This window comes from Bombina bombina, chromosome 4, assembly GCF_027579735.1.
Source record: "Bombina bombina isolate aBomBom1 chromosome 4, aBomBom1.pri, whole genome shotgun sequence".
Taxonomy (NCBI): Eukaryota; Metazoa; Chordata; class Amphibia; order Anura; family Bombinatoridae; genus Bombina; species Bombina bombina.
The window spans coordinates 513,906,489-513,926,019 of NC_069502.1; the positions used below are offsets into that span (position 1 = coordinate 513,906,489).

Consider the following 19,531-nt stretch of genomic DNA (forward strand, 5'->3'; position numbering starts at 1 on the left):
AACAAGTTTATGAAATTCTGTTATGTAAAAATAAATAAATTGAATTGTGTTTCTTGCTGCAAGTTACCATGGGCAAAAATATCTGATGATGATGAAGAAGTTTTTTTTTTAGCTGTGATAGTGTAGACAGCGACTAGGCACTCTCACCTCTTGAAAAATGAAGCTTCATAATGCAACATTGCCATAGGCTTCCCAAACACCTCTTACTATAACCCCCTAATATTAGGATTGCTCCATTGAAGGAGTCAACGTTGAAACTAATCCCACCATCCTGCATAGTCCAACACTGAAACAATCCCACCATCCTGCATAGTCCAACACTGAAACAATCCCACCATCCTGCATAGCACTTAAGACTTCCACCACCTAAATAGCTACCCCCACTGTGTGAGGTCCCCATTATGATTTCCTCCACCCATGTGACCCATCCCAGTGTAATTTTCACCATGTGCATGTATATATTACTTGGTGCTCTGACAAAATGCAGACGGACATTTGGCCGACAGCATTCTGTCCAACGGACAGAATGCCAAAGCATGTTCCAAGTTCAGCCGAGGGCAGATACGCTCCAGAGTGCTCTGTTCTAATCAGAGCCTCGGGCGCCACAACCGCCCCTGGGAACCTAACCATGGGTCCCAGCCTACAAGTCTTGTAGTTCTCTGTATGTGAAATTATCTATCGAATCTATCTATTTATATATCTATCTATTGAAACTATCTATCAAATTTATCTATCTATCTATTGCATCTATTTATCTAATCTATCAAATCTACCTATTTCGTGGCCGGACTGTTATCTGACAGCCACTTGTGTGTCGGACTATTATCCGTCAGCCAAATGTCCGTCTGCCAAATGTCCGTCTAACAGTCCGGCTGCAAAATTACTTACTTTCTGACTAGGTCCGGAAATACCTCAATTGATGTTTTCTATCCTCATTGATCAATCTCATAGATTAAGAACCCACACAGATATATTCATCCTAAAAATTCTCAGTGTCAGCTGCCATCTTGTGACATAAACTGCTTCATTTATAGAGTTTAAAAATGTTATCACCTTGAAATTCAGTTGCCGTCATGTGTCAAGCTTGCAGAGAAACACTGACTTACTGACAGCTTCTCAAAAGTGTCAAAACAACCTATACTATTTTAATGTGTTATAAATGTTTTCAACACAACAAACATTAGTGTGTCCACATATGCCTTTACACAAAGCCAAGATTACTTACTGTGTCCTTAATATTCATTTTGCAAAGAATAGACAATATATACGCTTATGTCTTCACATTACGCTGCCTTACAATTCTTTGAAAATTCTACTGCTCTCACCTCCTACCTACAACTCGCAAGTCACTAATAACCATGGACAGCGCTCTTAGTTTTATATATATATATATATATATATATATATATATATATATATATATATATATATATAAACAACTTGCGAAACACCAGCTGCACGCCACAAAAAATGCACAGGAAAACCCTTTTCCAAGGGGAGGCGCCGCTGCTGGCTGCCACACTTTCCTCAGGCTCCTGACCTCTTCTGGATTTATCTTAATTTTAACCTTCTTACATTCAAAATTCATCATAATTATTTCAAGGACCAATACCGACTCCACATAATGCACAAAAAGACTCATAAAAATTGAATGGATGACATTACTAAAGTGAGATGCTCAACAGATGGAAATATACTCCCACCGGACCATCTTACTACCAGAAAGAGATACCTTCAGCTGAACACCACAAACAAGGTACACTTAAACTAAAAAAAAAAAAAAAAAACACAGACTCAACCCATGCACAAATTGGGTTTTGGATTTCATAATCCATTTAGCAATGCTCAGATTTCATTTCTAAACACAAGAAAAACGAATTGATGAAGTCTATTTTACTAAAATACATTGGTTTTAAAACCCTTGCATGCTTTCTTATCTGTTATCTACAATGCAGCCTGAAGTGCAAAATCTCACACCTCACTCTGGCCTGAATCCTATAGAGCAGGGCAATGTAACCAGCCCCCACTACTAACATTCCTACAAATACTAGAAGCTATTTTAACCACTTCACTGCAGAGGGAATGACCACCTATACGCCCTCACATCTGCACTCCTTCAGACCCCAAAAAGCGGTCGCAGCACTCAGTCCCTCACTAGTGGCTACCCTAAAATCTCTCAGCATTTTCAAAGGGACCGACAGGGGCTGTCGTGGAGGAAAATCAAAATTTAAAGTTCTATATCCTGACACTATCACAGCTGCCCCACCACCCTGTCCCACCCGCAAGCCCAATTGAAGCAATCCAACCTAAAAGCCACAAAAATCACACTATTAAATCAAGAAAATCTTTGTGTGATCCCTATTAGAAGACACGTTGTCTCCAAAGTACAGAGCAAAAACTCAGAATCCCAAGACTATCCTATCAGAGCAATCCTATGCAATGCCAGATCAATAAAGAACAAAACAGCTATTATTTCCGACCTTATTGAAACATGTGAATTAGCAAGCATCACAGAATCATGATTAGATGAAAATGCAGGGCCTATTCTAGAGGCAGCTATTCCAGACAATTACACAGTGTTCCACCGCCCGAGACAAGATTGCAAAGGAGGCCGAGTTATGATCTGTGCATCAGTCCACAAAACCCAATCTTTTGAATGTGTAGCTGCCAGCCTCTCAATAGAGAGAGGATTCCGAATACTGCTAATATACAGACCCCCAGGAGATGGGAAGAGATTTCTTCAGGAACTCCCAGACCTTTTGGCTGGCTTAATCCTTGAACACCCCAGATGGCTTATATTAGGAGACTTCAACACTTGGATTGACAACACCCTATCCCTGCTTGGGCAGCATCTCCTCAGCTTGATGAGTACACTCGGCTTTACACAAATCGTCACCACTCCCACCCACAGAAAAGGTCATACACTTGATCTAGTGTTTCAGTCTGGACTAGAAGTGTCACCAGTAACTGTAAACCCAGTTACCTTGTCAGACCACCACTCCATTCACTTCTCCATTGTATCACAATCAACCAGACACCAGCCTCAGAACCTGGTCAAACACCGCTCATTAAAAGGGGTGCACCACTGGATGTAGCATCACATATGGATCTATGTGAACTAATGGGCACCTGCGAAGACCCCAGCTCCTTAGTCCAACTCTACAACAAAACCATGAGAGACACCCTAGAAAGCATTGCACCATCTCGCATATGCACTTTCCAAACCCACAACAATGCACCGTGGTTTGATAGCTCCATCAGAGAAATGAAAAGAACAGGACATAAGCTCGAGAGAAAGTGGCGCAGAACACATGATCCAGAGGATAAAGCCGCTCTTCATTTTTATCATTTAATAGACCCAGGCAACTGTTCCGCACAGTAGAAAGGCTCTGCAAACCAGCATGCATGCTTAGCCCCACCAACTTTTCTCAGGATAAATGTGAAGCATTTGCGAACTTCTTCAGAGACAAGATTTCCTCAATCCGAACCGCTATCACAGCAGGCCAATCGGTTACACACCAGAACCACTACAATGGAATGCCAGATTGCCACAGTTTATGGTCCACTTTTACAAATGTGGATATAAAAGAAGTTAAAAACACCATACAAAAGTTGCACCCTACTACGTGTGACTTAGACCCTGCTCCAACTCAGCTCATATCTGGATGCATTGAAACACTAGCCCCAGTCCTCACAAAAATAGTGCAGTGTTCACTAAAAACAGGAGACTTCCCAGATCCTCTAAAAGAAGCTGTGGTAAAACCACTCCTAAAGAAACCTTTATTAGACCCAGACTGCATGACTAATTACAGACCAGTATCCAACCTCCCTTTTCTGGGGAAAATAATTGAAAAAGTAGTGGCAACTCAACTGGAAGCCCATCTATCATGCCTAAACATATTCGATCCTTTCCAGTCAGGCTTCAGATGCCGCCACAGCACTGAAACAGCGCTAGTCCGAGTGCTAAATGATCTCCTCATGGCAAGCGACAAAGGTGATTACTCCATTCTAATCCTCCTGGATCTCTCAGCTGCATTTGACACCATTGACCATAGGATTCTAATAGAGCGCTTGCAGTACATCTGTGGTCTAGGAGGCACAGTCCTTAACTGGTTTAAATCTTTCCTCGCTGGTAGATCACAGAGAGTAATATCAGGATCAAGCTCATCAGCACCAACAGAACTGGCCTGCAGAGTTAAACAAGGATCTATCCTGTCTCCCATGCTATTCGCAATTTACTTACTACCACTGAGGGACATCATTAACCGACATGGCCTAAGGTATCATTGTTACGCTGATGACACACAACTCTACTTCTCCTTTGCTCCAGATACTACAAACCCAGCATGCCGCATAAACAGTTGCTTAACAGACCTCATAGAATGGATGAATGCTAGCTGTCTCAAAGTAAACCCGGACAAAACAGAGTTACTCTTGGTGAGGGGACCCAGAGCATCAAAAATATCCCACGATCACCCAACTGGCCTGGAGCTTGGAGGCTCTGAACTCGTTAGTTCAGCAAAGGTACGAAACCTCGGAGTGCTGATTGACGCTGGACTATCTTTTAAACAGCAGATTTCCTCCGTAATAAAATCTGCCTACTTTCATCTGAAAAACATAGCCAGGATACAACACTTAATTCCACCGTATGATATGCCAACATTAATCCATGCATTTGTATCCTCTAGGCTAGATTACTGCAATGCACTTTACTTGGGCCTCCCAAAAAAAGAACTCCATCGCCTTCAGACAGTACAAAACGCAGCAGCCAGACTATTGACCAATCAAACTCGCTCCTGCCACATAACACCTGTTCTCCACTCTCTGCATTGGCTTCCAATTAAATGGCGAACATATTTTAAAATTGGCCTGCTGACCTTCAAAGCCTTAAACAACCAAGGCCCACAGTACTTGAAAGAGCTCCTGACACCCTACATCCCATCCCGTTCACTTAGGTCAGCCAACACATCCCTCCTCTCAGTGCCAAAAATAAGGACAAACTCAGGCTCCAGAGCATTCTGCCACGCTGCCCCTACTTTCTGGAACTCTTTACCGTGCGCAATCAGAGAGGCACCGTCCTTACAGACTTTTAAAAAAAAGCTAAAGACCCACCTCTTCCATCAGGCATTCAGTCCGCTTATCTGACCTTCAGAAACTCCTAACTTTTTAATGTCTTATGTTGGTATATTTGTAAAGTGCTTTGAGTCTCACAGGGAGAAACGCACTATATAAATCACAAATTATTATTATTAGTATTATACATGGAAAATAAAATGTATCCAGGGGTGCAAAGGAGGTACCTAATTATTAATATGTAACCGACAAAAAGTGGGGGAAAGGAAGGAACATAAATAAGAGAGTTCAATTAAAGGGTACCTTAGCTAGCAACTTCCAACATACATAGGTCCCCAAGGAGAGGAGATGAAGAGATACACATCACAGCCTCAAAATGCAAAGTGCAACAGTCCGTTTTATTAAACTAACATAAAACAATACCTTTTTTTTGGTTACACACATATATATATATAGATATATATATGTGTGTGTGTGTGTGTGTGTGTGTATATGTATATAATATATATATGTGTATTGTTTACTTCCTCTTTATTATGCTGACCAGCTGGATATAGCTCAGTACAATTTAGTAGCACATTAAAAAGTAATATACAACTGTATAATACAATTATGGTCAGGATTTACCAGGGTGGTTTGCTAACGTGAGTAAAACATATTTTGCTTTACATTACATTGCTCATAATGGAAGTTTAGATCTCAAAAGAATAAAATCCTTGACCTTTAAGAATGATTAATCTCAAGTTTTAGTGTTGCTGCATAAATGAGATTTTTTATTGAGGTTATTATGCATACAAGAAAAATCAAAACAGCATTGTATATGATGGTCATGAAATATTACAAATATAATCCTGCACGTATGAAAACTTTTTAAAAAACAATTCAAGTCATATTAAGAGATATATTTGTAAAACTTAAGTATTATTGTTTTTATTATACGTACTGTTCACTACACATTGTGCCACTATTGGACCCTAGACCGCAAATAACAACAATTGCTAAAAGAAAATGAAATCTATATAATTTGCCAGTTTGCTCACTCTGGATGTAATTGTTATCCAAATCTCAGTCTTTTGTTGCTTTTACTTTTTATCTACTTTTCACTTGGCATTCTTACCGATACTTGCATCAGTTGCACTTTGGAACCATAACTGTATCCTTTCTTTATTTATCATTTAACAATGCCCAGACTGGTATTGTTATATTCAATGGTACCCCTGACTATATCTTCTGGAATATATATATATATACACAACAACATTTTAAATTAGGGGGAGATAAAAGGCGAGTTTAAAATCCTCCACTACGCACAAAATATAGAGAAAATAACTCATTGTGTAGTTCATTAACAATTCTAGACAGGCCCAAAGGCTTGTTTTCCCACAGAAAACCTCTGAATTACATTGTTTCCAATGCAGCAAAGGATTCTGGATAAGATATGCAAATTAAGTACACAATGACACACCTTTTTACTTCAGTCTGCTTTTCAGCAGATTCCCTTTACACCAAAGTATCGCTGTTCACACAGCTTATAAACTTAGCTAGGGTTAGTGCAGTGATTCATAACCATCCCAGGACAGACTGTTTCGTAGTTGTTGCTACTCATCAGCTGGGAGAAGGTTTGAATCACTGCTGGGTGAAGTTGATTCCCGGCAGAATACAACAAAATTTTAAATTAGGGAGAGATAAAAGGCGAGTTTAAAATCCTCCACTACGCACAAAATTTAGAGAAAATAACTCATTGTGTAGTTTATTAACTTTGATACTTTGGCGTAAAGGGAATCTGCTGAAAAGCAGACTGAAGTAAAAAGGTGTGTCGTGTACTTAATTTGCATATTTTACCCAGAATCCTTTGCTGCATTGGAAACAATGTAATTCAGATGTTTTCTGTGGGAAAACAAGCCTTTGGGCCTGTCTAGAATTGTTAATGAACTACACAATGAGTTATTTTCTCTATATTTTGTGCGAAGTGGAGGATTTTAAACTCGCCTTTTATCTCCCCCTAATTAAAATGTTGTTGTATTCTGCCTGGAATTCTCTCTCTCTCTCTCTCTCTCTCTCTCTCCTCTCTCTCTCTCTCCTATATTTAGAGACTAGCACATATTGAATATTTTTGTAACTTAGCAGTTGCAAGATCAGTAAGAAAGAAAAATTATAGTTTTTAGTTAGAAGAAAGACTAATTAATACCTCCTGAAAATGAATAAATTGAGCTACTTGGTGTTCCAAGATTCCTGTATCTTAAAATATTGAAGATAGCAAAAACCAGAATCTGGAAATATTCAAAATAAGCAGAATGTATTATTTTCTCTAGTGGTTTTTTTGCCAGTTTAAAAGTTTGATTCCAGTGTGTTTTTTGTTACCGTACATTCACAATATTTATTTTGTTTTGGTAAGTTTATAACTCTAAACTAATGTTTTGTTTGACTTAACTGCACATACCAAATAATATTGGTTTTATTATCCAGCAGACCATCAGAAAAATGTTAGTCTTAAAGGAACACTGAACCAAAATTTTCTTCATAAACGGGGAGTCCACAGCTGCATTCATTACTTTTTGAAATTCAGAACCTGGCCACCAGGAGGAGGCAAAGACACCCCAGCCAAAGGCTTAAATACCTCTCCCACTTTCCTCATCCCCCAGTCATTCTTTGTCTTTCGTCACAGGAGGTTGGCAGAGAAGTGTCAGAAGATTAAAGATAGTCTCTTATGGAAGGTAGTACTCTTCAAAATGGGAGAGTATGGATGAATCTTAGAGTCCAGAGATGCAGCGAGATTTTTTCTGCGAAACCATCCCGACTTATGTTCACAGCTTCTTTGCAATCAGCGTTGACGAGTTTCGCTGCCTGCTTTCTTCACTCAAGTCCATGTCAGAAGCAAAGCTACTATCTGTCACACTTGAAGGGTCGTGTTCCTGTTCCACAGTGTAGATTCCGGTAAGATTGTTTCATTTTACTTTGATTATATGAATGTAATGTAAACGAAAAAGTCAGGGTCTCAGTGGGACTCCTTTATCTTTATGGAATCATGGGTTAATATCTTTTGAGGGGGGTTATTGAACAGGGGGGCTTTAATCATGTTTGTTATGTGATTCTGTCTGCTAATAAGTAGTGAAAATTGGGCTTGTGGCTGTATCTGAACATAATAGCCTTTTTGTCAGGCTTCCCGGACCTGGTGGCCTTCGCGTGCTTTTTTCTGTCCTGCACAGTGTACCTTGTGACTAGGCGTGGTCACGTTCTGTTCTCCATTTCCATAGTCCTGACCGTGTGGCGATGGAGAGAGTCTGTTCGCTAGTTGGCTGGGTCACAGCTGGTGGTGAGTGCCCCAGCCATTGGTTTGTGTAAGGTGCCGGTTTAATTTTTTCTATCCATAATTATCTATCATCAAGTTATGGAGAATTCTGATTTCTTTGGCAACGGATGTCTCTGATTCAGATTCTACTCCTTGTGAAGAGTATGAAATGGCCCAGGTAATCCATGCCCATCAGTTATGTTCCAAATTCCGCTTTAGAGTGCTCTCTTCTCCCGGAACAGGGAACTTAGAGTTCGCCGAGCCATCCAGAATCTGCGGTCTTCTGTTCCAGACGGGAAGCTGGGTTAGACGTGTAAGGATGCAATTAATCTCCTCATCTCCAATTTCCTTTTTTTGGGGGTATCTTATTCCAGTTCTGAGCTGTGAAGGAATGGGGTCTCTGATTGGCTGGTCCTGTTAGTGTACCCATTCTTCTTGGGCGTTCACCTGAGGGTGATAATTTTTCCATTGGGAAACATTTCTTCTCTGGAATTTGATACTGGCGATTTTGGGGTCGCTTGAGCACTTCTGCGGAAGTCGCATGTTAAGGTTTCAGTACATTGTTATGTCCTTAGTTTTGTCGATCCTATGGGATCCTGATTTTTCTGTGGCCTGGGTCAGTTTTGAATGCCCTATATAGCAGGCTGCTCCTGGTCAGGCGCTAATCTCTGTTCCTTACAGCTTATATCATCCACGTGGTTGCCTGGTTGGATGGTGAGTTTTTCACTCCGATGAGGAGTTAGTTCCTCTTTGGGTTCTCTTCAGATCGAATTATGCTTCTGCTTTTTGCTAGAGTTTTCGTGAAGTGGAACTTCCATGAGCTTCAATAAATTTTTGAGGCTCTGCCCATACAGGGCTACATATGGAGAGGAGGCCTTCTGCAGACCGGCTGGTTCTTCTCTCTTCTTTTAGGATGGAACATCAGATAGGTGTTCCTTACAGCAAGTTCCCTTTCACTGATGGGTTACAAATTGCCTTGCCTAATTCGTGAATTACAGGCGACCAAAGGATTGTATCCATCCTCGCTGTCCTGTTCCTATTGTTGGTGAGGGGCCAGAGTGGGTCCTGCTAAGGATTGCTGTGAGTAATGTTCCCTGTCTTCTCTTTAAAGTCTTCTTTGGATCTGTTTTCCTTGATGACAGTATTTCTTCCTTCGGGTTGAGGCTGATTGGGCCCTTTTTTGTTTCCTTTCCTTAGGGTTGGCCTGTGGTCAACTGTTTCAGGAAGTAGGACCTTTGGGTTTTTCTACTTCTGGGATTCCATCTGCTCCCATATTTTTGGAGTTTGCAGATTAGGGTGTTCCCTTTTTACTGTTTTGCCCCTACTTAGACGTTTTTGTTTTTTTACCCATCTGGGGTTAGAGTGTTAGTTCATTCGTTAATCCTTGAACTGTAGGGGCTTCCAGGAGAAGGATCCTGAGAGGATCTTGGAGACTTTGGTCCTATTTTCAAACCAGAATATCTGGTGTTGAGCTCTGTTCTCTTGACGTTCCCTTAGTCTTTGGACTTAGTGCTGTTGTCCCTAGTGCCTCAATCTGAGTAGCTTTGTGGCTCTCATCATTGCCTAGCACCCCTTTTAAATTCAGGAGTTGTTTCCCATTGTGGGTGTCTTAAGCTCTCTGCATCTGGGACTCTTACGTGAGAGTTCAGTGTCCAAGGTGCCTTGGATATAACTGTGAGCATCGCCTGGGGTGCGATGTCTGCTCCAGAGGGGTAACCCTGTGGTTCCTCGGGGGGTAGTACGTTTGTAAGCTGGCTCTGAGTTCTGGGTGTACGGGTTTATTTGTCCTTGTTTTTGACTGGATTTTTTGGAGTTCTGTTCCATATCCCTTAGGGTGGTTCAGGACGGCCCTGTTCCTGGTTTCCGGAACATCTTCGGTTCCTGTCGGCACATATTTTTCTCCTGTTAGATAATTAGACTTCTACTGGACCAGCCGTAGTGGCCGGATGTTTCTGTCACTCGGTACTTGACCTTTTGAGTCTGCATACAGCTTTACGCTCCATGCCTGTGTGCCGGTGTGCTGTGCTGGTGCGTTGAGGCGATGTGCTAGTTTAGCTTTCCATCCTTTGGGGTGGATTTGTATGGTGTTCCACTATGGCTTAGTGGTGGTCTATGCTTCCTTGAACCCTGAAGGTCAAGAGTTTTAATACAGCTGTGGCTGTAATTTCTTTATGCTGGTCCTGCAAATTCCCTTGCCTAAGGCATCTTTATCCATAGTATCTGCCTGATGATGGGAGGCACTTTTCTTCCTCTGTTCAGTGGGGTTGTCCCCCGTGTCTTGCGTGCAGGATGTCAGAGTGAAGGGATGAATTTGTTGTTACATGCCATCTCTGTAATTTTCAGTGGAGGGTCTCTCTTTGTGAGTACCCTGTCAGGGTTTTTTCCCTGTTTTGTTTGCCATGTGCTGCTGGCAGCCATTTTACTCACCTCTCTTGCTGACTCTGGTGCATACTGTGTGATGCTGCTCATTTCCTGCACTTCCTTGTATGGCCAGACTGGTGTACATCATCCGTGTGAGACAGGATGCAGTCTCAGAATTGTGATGTCATCACTTATTATTTAAAGGGCCTCTGTTCAGTATGCTTTGCCCTTGCGTTGTCTCAGACCTGTTTGTTAGAGCTCCTGTGAATTACCTGGCTGTCTGACGTCCCTCCTGGTTCCTGATCCCTGGCTTGTTCCTGACTCTGCTGTTCTCCATGTTCCTGATTCCGGCTTGTCTGACTACTCGCTTTGGCTTCTGACTCGGCTCGTCTGACTACCAGCTCTGTTTTTGTTTCCTGGCTTGTTATTTGACTTGTGGACTTTTTATTATTTTTTGCTATTAATAAAGGTGTGATTATTTTTGCACTAATCATCTCAGTCGGATTCCTGGCACCCTGACATTACGCAAGGGCCATGAATCCTGATGGTGCTAATAATCCACCTTTACCTGCCATAATTTCCAGGATGGATGAACAGGATCACCGCTTGGATCAATTTGCACTAGCCCTGCAAACCCTGCTGACTCGCACTGCACATATGGACCAAAGTGTCCCGCAAGTTATGGCTGCTCCTGATTCCGCTGCAGCACCTAGTCCTACCAGTAGCATGTCCGGTTCTGCACCTCTACCTCAGCGTTATGGAGGCAATCCTAATCAGTGCAGAGGGTTTTTGAACCAGGTGGGCATTTACTTTGAGATGTTACCTCAGGCGTTTCCCTCTGACAGAGCTAAGGTGGGATTTCTCATCTCGTTACTCTCTGACACAGCTCCTGCCTGGGCTAATCCCTTGTGGGAGACGAATAAACTTGTGATTTCAAATTACCCTCAATTTGTGGCCTCCTTTGAAGGGTATTTGATGTTCCAGCTCTCTCCTCCTCTGCTGCTAAACGACTCATGTCCATGCAGCAAGGTACAAGATCTGTTACTCAGTATGCCATTGAGTTCCTACGCAGAGGTAGGTTGGAACAATGAAGCCCTTGTTGCCGCCTTCTTTCATGGGCTCTCTGATGCGATTAAAGACAAAGTTGCTGCCAGAGATTTACCAGAAGATCTCAAGGCATTGGTGTCTTTTTTTATCCTAATTGACATCAGACTACATGAGAGGCCTTCTTTCAAGGAGCGCTTGCGGAAGCCTCCTGTTCCGTTGTTTCCTACGTGTTCGTTCCCACCCATGCCTCCCTCTCCTCCCATGCCTCCTGGTCCCGAGTCACCAGGTACTGCTGAGCCGATGCAGTTGGGATTCACGCGTCTCTCCGCGGCAGAGAGGGCCATTAGGAGGAGGGAGGGGCTCTACCTATATTGTGGGTTACAGGGTCACCTTTTGAAGTTTTGTCCTACACGGCCGGGAAACGCTCACACCTACGGTCCTGTCGGGGGCAGACCTTGGGTGGTTTATCCTTGTCCCCGGGACCGCTAAAGGAGAAACCTTTGGTCACGGTTGTCCTTTCCTGGGTGGACTCCTCCATAGTCACCCAGGCTCTTGTTGACTCCGGTGCTGCGGGCTGTTTTGCTATTGAGGCCATTGATGGCAGGCCCCTTCAGCCCGCACTCGTTACTCACGAAACTGCTCCGTTATCCATGGCTGTTGGGGCTCTCCATTTTGAAACCCTCCAGTTCCAGGTGATAGATTCTCCGCATTTTCCGGTTGTTATGGGTTATCCCTGGCTCCAAAAGCACAATCCCAGTCTCGACTGGCGCAGGTCCGAAATTTTGTCGTGGTCTCCGCAATGTATTTCCACTTGTCTTCGGAAACCAGTTAAAGTCTTGTGCACTTCTTCAGTATCTCAATTGCCAGAGGAGTACTGAGAGTTCCTAGATGTTTTTGACAAGGTGCGTGCGGTACGTTGCCTCCTCACCGGTCTTACGATTGTGCCATAGACCTGCAACCTGGAGCCATTCCTCCTCGGGCTGGGTTTACCCTCTGTCTGTTGCGGAGAATTGTGCTATGGAGGAGTATGTTGCTGATGCTCTATCGCGGGGGATCATCCGCAAATCCTGCTAACCTGCAGGAGGGGCTGGCTTCTTCTTTGTGAAGAAAAAGGGTGGCGAGTTAGGACCATGCATCGATTATAGGCGTCATAATCATCTTACCATTAAGAATGCTTACCCTATTCCGCTCATTACGGAACTCTTTGACCGCCTCAAGGGAGCTACGGTCTTTACTAAATTTGATTTGAGAGGAGTGTGCAATCTCGTTTGGATCAAGGAGGGCCATGAATGGAAAACAGAATTTATCACCAGGAGCAGGGATTATGAGTATCTTGTAATGCCCTTTGGCATATGTAAAGCTCCAAAAGTATGCAAAATAGTAGTCAGAAAGGAGCGCCAATACAGGCAAGGTCCGAGAAGATTGAGTGTGAATAATATAATAGTGGTTCGTGTAAATAACGATATAGCACTATAACTCAGCTGCAATTTTGGTGATTGCGCTGCATCAATATATAGACATAGATTGAAACATATGTGTGGCACAAGATTCTAAAATGGTACATAAAAGTATTTAATACATATTGAACATTAAAACATAAGTATCATTAAAACAAATGTATTATTGAACAAGACGGCAATAAATTATATATAAAAGCATATAAAAACAGAAAACACGCGTGTGTAGCTTGATCACTTCAAGATATGTAGTGATATATCATAAAATGGGTTGCCTAAGTGTGAACCTCATTCTAAAATAAGCACTAAATGTTGATGGTGCTGGAATGCCAGCAGATATATATATAGAGTTTCTAACACATATATATATATATACAGTATCTCATACACAATTGTGTTACATAGACAGGAAAATAATAACAATTAACATAAAAGTGGTGATATCCAAGTATCACTTCAAAAGATAAGAAAAATGTGACCAAAAGTTCTCTTATATAGGTCCAAAAGTGAAAAAATAAAAATGCAAACTTCAATAAACCATCCGATTTGGTGTGATCCAAAGTAGTAATACAAATAAATCCAAAAATTAATCCAAAAGTTCAATCCAAAGTGGTGATACAAATAAATCCAAAAAAAATTTTTAATCCAAAAGTTAAATCAACTAGTGTGTACACAAACTAGTGAAAGTGATCACAGAAAAGGCATTGGTTAACATCTAAATCAGTTCTGGATGTGAAAAAAGTTTTGGGTCATAAGCAAAAGTAGAGAAAAGTTGTAATCCCAAGTAGAAAAAAGGTAATATGGTAACGATGTGAAAAAGGAAAAAATAGAAAAAAAATATAAAAATAAAAATAAAAATAATTCTGGGAAGTCTTCAAAACCTGTAGATGAAAAATAATAACATAGTATAATACTGTATTAGAATTCAATAATCAAGGAAAATAGCTCACCATAACTTTGTCAACGTGTTTCGGCCCACAGTAGAGGCCTTTTTCAAGACTATTCTTAGTCTTGAAAAAGGCCTCTACTGTGGGCCAAAACGCGTTGACAAAGTTATGGTGAGCTATTTTCCTTGATTATTGAATTTTAATACAGTATTATACTATGTTATTATTTTTCATCTACAGGTTTTGAAGACTTCCCAGAATTATTTTTATTTTTATATTTTTTTTCTATTTTTTCCTTTTTCACATAGTTACCATATTACCTTTTTTCTACTTGGGATTACAACTTTTCTCTACTTTTGCTTATGACCCAAAACTTTTTTCACATCCAGAACTGATTTAGATGTTAACCAATGCTTTTCTGTGATCACTTTCACTAGTTTGTGTACACACTAGTTGATTTAACTTTTGGATTAAAACATTTTTTTGGATTTATTTGTATCACCACTTTGGATTGAATTTTTGGATTAATTTTTGGATTTATTTGTATTACTACTTTGGATCACACCAAATCAAATGGTTTATTGAAGTTTGCATTTTTATTTTTTCACTTTATTTTTTCACTTTTGGACCTATATAAGAGAACTTTTGGTCACATTTTTCTTATCTTTTGAAGTGATACTTGGATATCACCACTTTTATGTTAATTGTTATTATTTTCCTGTCTATGTAACACAATTGTGTATGAGATACTGTATATATATGTGTTAGAAACTCTATATATATATATATCTGCTGGCATTCCAGCACCATCAACATTTAGTGCTTATTTTAGAATGAGGTTCACACTTAGGCAACCCATTTTATGATATATCACTACATATCTTGAAGTGATCAAGCTACACACGCGTGTTTTCTGTTTTTATATGCTTTTATATATAATTTATTGCCGTCTTGTTCAATAATACATTTGTTTTAATGATACTTATGTTTTAATGTTCAATATGTATTAAATACTTTTATGTACCATTTTAGAATCTTGTGCCACACATATGTTTCAATCTATGTCTATATATTGATGCAGCGCAATCACCAAAATTGCAGCTGAGTTATAGTGCTATATCGTTATTTACACGAACCACTATTACATTATTCACACTCAATCTTCTCGGACCTTGCCTGTATTGGCGCTCCTTTCTGACTACTATATTGCATACTTTTTCATTTGTGGGTATTTGGGGACCCACTCCAGACAGGAGCTATAGGTCTATATTTTTAGCGCTGTAAGACAACACTACATATGTAAAGCTCCTGCTGTTTTCCAGGAATTTATTAATGATATTCTACGAGATATGTTGCAAAAGTGTGTTGTGGTGTACTTGGACGACAGCCTCATACACTCACCCACACTTGAGGCTCATTGTTCTGATGTTACACGGTTCTTCAGAGACTACGTGAGAATGGTCTGTTTTGTAAACTCGAGAAATGTGAGTTCCATCAGACTCAAGTAACCTTCCTAGGTTATGTTATCTCTGTTGCAGGGTTCTCCATGGATCCTGACAAGTTATCTGCAGTTCTGCAGTGGCCTCGCCCAGTTGGTCTTCGGTCTATTCAACGTTTTTTGGGGTTCGCCAATTACTATAGAAAGTTTATTAAAAACTTTTCTTCCTTGGTCAAACCTATCACAGACATGACCCGTAATGAGAATGATCCACTCCATTGGTCACCTACTGCCATTAAGGCCTTTGATAGTCTTAAAACTGCCTTTGCTGCTGCTCCAGTTCTGGCTCATCCTAACCCTGTCCTGGCTTTTGTTCTTGAGGTCGATGCATCTGAGACTGGAGTAGGTGCCCTCTTTTCTCAATGTCCTATGCCTGACGGTTCCTTGCATCCGCGTGGTTTCTTCTCTAAGAAGTTGTCTCCAGCGGAGTGCAATTATGAAATTGGCGACAGGGAATTACTGGCCATAATTTTGGCACTTAAGGAATGGAGTCATCTTCTCGAGGGTACTAGCGTGCAACTGCTCATTCTTACTGACCACAAGAATTTAACTTATCTATCTGAAGCAAAACATTTGTCGCCCCGACAGGCCAGATGGGCGCTATTTTTGTCTCGGTTTAATTATGTGGTCTCCTACTTACCTGGTAGTAAGAATGATAAGGCTGATGCCCTCTCTCGACAATTTTCCCCTCTGTCCAAGGAGAAGTCAGTATCTACTCCAGTTATACCTCCTGACCATATTTTCGCTACCATACGTACTGATTTGACTTCTCCCTTGGGGGAGGAGATCCTGGCTGCAATAACCAATGCACCTCCTGAGAAACCTAGTGGTAAGTGTTTTGTTCCTGAGAATCTTCTAACTAAACTTTTGCACACTTAACGCTATCCTAAAGCCGCAGGTCACCCAGGCAAGAACCAAATGATTTGGTCTGTCACTCGACAATTCTGGTGGCCAGGTCTTCGTTCTGATGTTGCTGCGTATGTTGCCTCCTGCTCAGTTTGTGCACAGAACAAGGCTCCTCGATGTCTTCCTGTGGGTCTTTTTCAACCTATTGCTAATGTTGAGCGTCCTTGGACATATCTTTCCATGGACTTCATTGTCGAGCTCCCTGTTTCCAATGGCAATACTGTTATCCTTATGGTGGTTGACCGTTTTTCTAAAATGTCACATTGCATTCCCTTGAAGAAGTTGCCTACCGCTCAGGAGCTTGCTTCAATTTTTGCCCGGGAGGTCTTCCGTTTACATGGGTTACCCAAGGAGATAGTGTGGGACCAGGGTAGCCAGTTTGTCTCCAGATTTTGGCGTTCCTTTTGTGCTCAAATGGGGATCCAGCTTTCCTTCTCCTTGGCATATCACCCTCAATCCAATGGGGCTGCGGAACGGTCTAATCAAGCTCGGGAACAGTTTTTCAGTTGCTATGTTTCAGATCACCACAATAATTGGTCTGAACTGTTACCTTGGGCAGAGTTTTCTTGTAATAGTGCTATTAATACTTCTTCCAAGTTATCCCCGTTCATGGCAAATTATGGGTTTCAACCATCTTTTTTGCCCGATTCATTCATGTCTCAGGGTATTCCGGCTTTCGAGGAGCATCTCCGGCAACTCCGTTCCACGTGGGTGCAGATTCAGGATTGCCTTCATCGTTCTATGCAGCGCCAAAAGTTCCAGGCTGATCATAGGCGTCTGCCAGCGCCTTTCTACCAGGTTGGTGAGAGAGTTTGGCTGTCCTCCCGCAACTTGAATCTTCGTATGCCTTCCAATAAACTGGCTCCCCGTTATGTTGGTCCTTTTCGAATACTCAGACGGGTCAATCCTGTGGCCTACGCTCTTGACCTTCCTCCCGCAATGCGCATCTCCAATGTTTTTCCCTCTTGAAACCATTGGTTTGTAATCGGTTTACCACCGTGTTGCCTCGTCCCCGTCCTATCTTTTTTGACAACCATGAGGAGTATGAGGTCAGCAGCATTATTGACTCTCGTATGTCCAGGGGCCGCGTACAGTATTTGGTTCACTGGAGGGGCTACGGTCCGGAGGAGCGTTCATGGGTTCCCTCCTCTGATGTTCATGCTCCCGCCCTCCTCCGTGCCTTCCATGCCCGTTTCCTCAATAAGCCTTTTGTCCTCCCATGGGGGAGGGTCGTTGAGGGGAGGGTACTGGTCAGGGTTTTTTCCCTGCTTTGTTTGCCATGTGCTGCTGGCAGCCATTTTACTCACCTTTCTTGCTGACTCTGGTGCATACTGTGTGATGCTGCTCATTTCCTGCACTTCCTTTTATGGCCAGACTGGTGTACATCATCCGTGTGAGACAGGATGCAGTCTCAGAATTGTGATGTCATCACTTATTATTTAAAGGGCCTCTGTTCAGTATGCTTTGCCCTTGCGTTGTCTCAGACCTGTTTGTGAGAGCTCCTGTGTATTACCTGACTGTCTAACGTCCCTCCTGGTTCCTGATCCCTGGCTTGTTCCTGACTCTGCTGTTCGCCTTGTTCCTGATTCCGGCTCGGCTGGCTACTCGCTTTGGTTCCTGACTCGGCTCGTCTGACTACCAGCTCTGGTTTTGTTTCCTGGCTTGTTATTTGACTTGTGGCCTTTTTATTATTTTTTGCTATTAATAAAGGTGTGATTATTTTTGAACTTCTCATCTCAGTCTGATTCCTGGCACCCTGACATACCCTTAGTCTTCGGGAAGGGGGCTGCGTCTGGGTCCTGCACCCAAGCTTTTTTGGGGGACTGGTTCCCTTCTTTTTCCTTTCTGGTGATCGGGGAATTCCTTTCTTGATGATCGGGGAATTTTATTTCCTTTGTCGTTTTGGGCATTTTCAGTCACTTTTGCTGTGAGGTCCGTTGCCCAAAGCGAGGGTCAGGGATCTGTTGGAGAGCCTTCCTTCAGAGGAGGTTTTGAGGTAGATCCTTCTTGGCAGGTAGTTTCTCTACTGCTTTTCCGGGTTCTGGTCTCTTATTCCGGTCATTTTTGGGAAGGAGTTGTTCTTCACTCTTGGAGTCCTTCTTCTTGAGGATGGTCCTGTGCAGTTTAATGCCTAGGGTTGACGTCTTGGGCCGCTAAGTCCTTCGTTGCTGCAGGACACCTGTGCCTTTGGAAGAGTATATTCAGATATTTTGATACTGTTTCAGTGGCTTTCAGGGACAGTTTTTGTCTTTGGTTGTTCTTTCCTGGGTGCGAGTTGGCACTCTGCGTAGGGGAGAGGTTTTCCCTTTCAGTCTCAGGGCATTAATTATTCCTTGGTTTCTATGCAGATAAGGATTTCTCCCTTGGCCTGTTGGTCGGTAGTTTTTTTTTTTATTGGTTTTGCCTTGTTTCATTCTCGTTTACTCTTTTGGAATTACCTTTGGGGTTTCTTTCACCCTAGTCTCTTATCTGAGTCCTTTTTCTTCCCTTCAGGGATAATGTGGATGTGCCCCTTACTTTGGGTAGGGGGTGCGTTTGTTTTGCGGGCTGAGTACCTGCGGGACTTTGTTTCCTCAGGGTCTTTTTGGTCCGGTCGAGTCTAATAACCTGAGCGGTCTCTGGCAAAGGCCTTGCTGATTCTAACTGTTGGGCAGTTACTTGGGCTGTTTCTTATTGTCCCTTCGGATTCTAGTGAAGCAGTTTTCTTGTCTGGAGTTTGGGTGTTTTCAGGCTGTGGTGCCCTCAGAATGGTCCGCCTTTTGACTTGGCTTCTCTGTCTGCGGTCGTGATAGTAAGGCATTGTCATCTTGTTTCTCTGTGAGGTATATGTATATGTCTACATTACAGCAAACCTATAGAGATGTAATAGCTGCTAGCAAAACCTATATCATAAGTATATTTTTACAATACTAAACAAGAATATCTACTCCCATATATACTTTATATTGCGTTTTTTACAAAATTTATTTTTACTAAATTTAATTTATAGTGCTTATATTTATCAAGATTTAGG

The 19,531-nt window shown here is 41.9% G+C and overlaps 1 protein-coding gene across 2 annotated transcripts in view; it reads left to right on the forward strand.

The window, feature by feature from the left end:
- SMAP1 (small ArfGAP 1) overlaps positions 1-19,531 on the forward strand; it is a 1,140,917-nt gene that overhangs the window by 969,489 nt on the left and 151,897 nt on the right. The gene's annotated exons all lie outside the window — the stretch shown is intronic.